We start from the raw sequence: 4407 nt of genomic DNA on the forward strand, positions 1-4407 counted from the left end.
AAATAAAAAAAAATTTACCCAAAAAAAATTGTTTTTATACTTCATTCTAAGGACTTATTGAACTACCCTCGTACAAGGACACTCATGTATTTTACATGGACGATCTTAAGATCTATGCTAAAAACAGAGAGCAACTGCATCTAGCTCTGGGTATTGTTGAACGATATACTAAGAAAATTGGAATATAATTTGAATTAGACAAATGCGCCAAAGTTTATTTGAAGCGAGGAAAACTTAAGGACATCCCTGAAGACCCTGAGCGCGTCGATAGAAGTACTATACGACACCTTCGCGCTGGAGAGACTTATGCATACCTGTGCGTGCTACAGAGCCGCATTCAGGATGTGACATCTATAAAGGATACTCTCCGAAGCAGATACGAACGTCTTACTCGGCAGATTTGGTCTTCCGAATTGTCGGCGACGAATAAAGTATCTGCAACGAATATGTTTGCTGTCCTGATAGTACTCTATTCATTTAGATTGATTGCATGGACGAAGAACGAGCTCAGATCCCTTGATATCAGAACATGAAAGGTTATGCACATTAATAAAAGCATGCATCATAAGTCTTCTGTTCCGCGACTGTACATCTCACGCCATCAAGGTGGCCGCGGAATATTGAGGCTTGAATGTCTTTAGAACAGGATTATTCGGGGTACAGCGCATAGAGTCGCAAATAGAAAAGACCCTCTTCTCAAAATGGACAGGAAGCACGAAGAAGCGGGCAAAGGAGCGTTTCTGTACAAAGCAGCGGGGGAGGCTGCTGAAACATTCGGACTTAACTTCAGTATTAGGGGTGAGCAAAATGCATCAAATCTTACCTTTCTCGAGTACTCACTCCTCAAAGCCCGGATTAAGAAAGCACAAGAGAAAAACTTTTGTGAACAGCCCCTCGATTAGAGGATGCATGGTATCTTCCACAGAAATGCGGAGGAGCAGTCAATGTCGTGTGAGCTAACTTTTGCTTTCTTTTAATCATCCGGATTGAAGTCTGGTACGGAGGGTTTCATTTTGGCATGCCAAGACGGTGTCATTTCCACCTTAACATACCGTCGCCACATTTTGCGCCAAGACATTCCCGATGATAGCTACATGGCGTGCCATGCATATCCCGAGCATTTAGCTCACATACTATCTAGTTGTCCAACTCATGCGGGAACGACCTACATCAAAAGGCACAATGCGGCACTAAGAGTGCTTTATTACCATCTCTGTCACTCTTACCGCATTGACCTTAATATCGCTCCTCTAAATACTCCTAGAGAAATCGAGTCCATTGTCGAGAATGGGAAGTGTCGCATATACTGGAACTTTATATTCTCGACAATTATTTCTGTTGCCCACTCGAGGCCTGACATGGTTCTTCTTAACTTCAAAAAGCGAACCATGTTCGTTATCAAATTTTCGGCACCAGCTGACAAAAACATCATAGCCAAGGAGAATGAAAAGAAAGACCCTACCCGTTCTAAGAAATGATTTGATAAAAAAAAATTCGAAAGCTACACGGAGAAACTTTTGGTTGTTACATATATTATAATATTTATTTTTACAATAAGACAACAGGAGACCAGGATATAGCGTCACTGTTTTAAGCATCACTACACAGGCAGAAATATTATATATACCTTATGTATAGTGTGAAGTTTTATATAGAATATTTATTTGTTTTATATATTTTTTGTATAAAACAAATAAATATTATATATAAAACTTTACACTATATATAAACTATATATAATTTTTCCACCTGGGTATTGTGAATATTAAACTGGTAACTTACTATGTTTATTGGTATAGTATAGTAAATTATTAAATATTTTTACTTATACAAAAAGAAAGTTTCTTTTTAGACCTAGAAAAGGCTGCTGCTTACAAAACACAATATAAAAGACATTCTTCCTATGTTTATTCGATGTATTTCTAAATTTTTCTATAGAAAATAGGGAAATATGCTATGTTCGGAAAAGCAAAATAAAAACATTTTTTCATTCACTAAGCTGAAGTCGAACACAGTAATTTTACCATTGTCTTGAACCTCGGCACATATGACGTAATTGGGCAGTGAATTTCAAATTTCAAATGAGAATTTTCGCAAAACATTATGTCCAAGTGTTTTTCCTCTTATTATACCTTTTTTGCCCCAAAAAAGAGCTACCAATTTTTATTAATCATTTTTTGGTAGGATGCGTTGTTTTGGTTTTAATCGGGAAAAACGTCATTAAAAGTTACAAAATTAAGATTGCAGAAAAACAACACGACAGATGAAAAAAACATTAAAATACAAAAGTTGCTTAACCGAAAAGGATCTACAAATTTGTTATTAACTCTTGTTATAAAAATATAATAAAGATTAAACAATTAACTTTTTGGAAAAAGTACACAAGCTACAGTAATATCTTAGTTAACACATTTTTTGCCCAAATTATATCTGCAAATTTGCTCGAAATCACTTTGCTTGCATGCTCATTTTTAGTTTAAACTGTAAAAAATAATATTGAAAATAAACAAATTAGACTTATAGAAAAAGCGGTGGTTTTATAGGATGCGTGCTTTTTTAATTATAAAAAATACAACAAAAAATACGTATCTTTCGATACCAACTCATATTATGAATTTTATAATAATATATATTTATTGAAATGATACATTTGCAAGTGAGAATGAAATTTCATGAAAAATAAGGAACAAATATTCGCAGATTCAGACCAAGGTATATGAATAATTATAACTTACATTCATATAATATAATAATTGATTGGACGTTAAATAGGATTTTTAATTTGGATTTTAATCTAATTCAAAATTCTTCAATTTTAATATAATAATAACATCGAATGAAGAAAAGTTCGCACTGTGAACAAAATCGTGTGCGACCCTAGCGGACCGAGTGACCGGAAAGGATACTTTTCAGAATATCCTCATAGTATTCACATAGTATCCCTTTCGTATCAAGCAACAAAATCTCAAAAACCAGCAAGATCAACTTTTATATTGGTTAAATTCAGATTCTATGTTGAAATTCCCATTAGAAGGTCACGAAGTTATCGCAATAGTTGTTTTTAACGGTAAAAAGTTTTTTAAAAATATGCCCTATATAACGGCCGTTGACTGCTAATTACAGATGATGCGTTTGAAAATTTATCAGGCAACAGGCGTTATTGATCTTATATTTTTTTAACTTTTTAACGTTGCAGAACAAACTATTGCGATTACTCCGTGATGTTCTCGTGGGAATTTTAACGTAGAATCCGAAATTCACCAGGCTGTCAAGGGATATGCTCTACTTTTGTCGATGAAACGTGCGCATGGGCTTTTTTTGTAATTTCCTGACCTTTAAAAAGTAATACTTCTCTTCTTGAGTGTTTTTAAAAAATTAAAATCAAAAAATTAAATCTTCTAAATTAAACTTCAAGGTACAAACTAAACGAAAACCTGAAAAATTTTTAAATTTCATTCTTTTTTTTTTACAAATAATACGCATTTTTTGTGATTTAACTAGTTTGGTTTTCATTTATCAAAAAAATCTATTCCAAGTAATGTCAAGTTTAATATAAAAATATTAACAATTAATTACTTTAAGAGCAAAAAAGCAGAAACAGTCTATTAAACATATTTTTTAAAAACTAAAAATATAATTTTTTATCTCAATCCGCAGCCGAGCCCGCTCCAGTGTTAGGTTAATGTAAGTTTCAGATTGTCAACTTTCACATCTATTTCCTCAAAACTGGCTAACTTTTTCTAATAAAACTGTTTTGGCATCAAAGCAGTGGTACTTTAGCTCGGTAGTGCACTTCTATTTCAACTTTAGATAGTGATTTCGATTTTACAGCATTCTATTTCGCTCTCCTGCATGAGTGTATGTAAATTCTGTTTTCTATAAACGCTATAAACGAACCAGTCATGTATAGAAAAGCACTCATTGCTTTAGGCTTTTCTCTATGTGTAAAATTGCCAAAATTCCCCTTAGCAACTTTTAAACTTCCACCTTTTAAGTATTCATAAGTATGAAAAATGACGCAAATACTTAAAGCTTAATCCCCCCACCAATTGAAAAATTGAGTTTTTTCAAAAACAGCTATAACTGTTTCTTTCTTCTTCACCTTAATATGATCGTGAAGTATTATGCAAATAAGAATAAAAAACGGGGAGCTTCAAGACGTTTTGGGTTAATTTACGTCGATAATAATCGTATGCTTTTGGCATTTTAAATGTTTCTAAGTATGTAAAGAGGTCCCTAAATTCTTTTGCTCCCTGGGGAACCTCAATTCGCAGGTTTTAGATCAGTGAGCTCCGATTGAATACAAATGTTTTTATTCTTTTTCCGATTTTTTTTAATCGGATCGAAAATTTCGAATATTTTTTTTCATATTTAGCATTTTGGCATATTTCAAGTCAAATCCTTAAT

This window comes from Belonocnema kinseyi, chromosome 7 (genome assembly GCF_010883055.1).
Source record: "Belonocnema kinseyi isolate 2016_QV_RU_SX_M_011 chromosome 7, B_treatae_v1, whole genome shotgun sequence".
NCBI lineage: Eukaryota > Metazoa > Arthropoda > Insecta > Hymenoptera > Cynipidae > Belonocnema > Belonocnema kinseyi.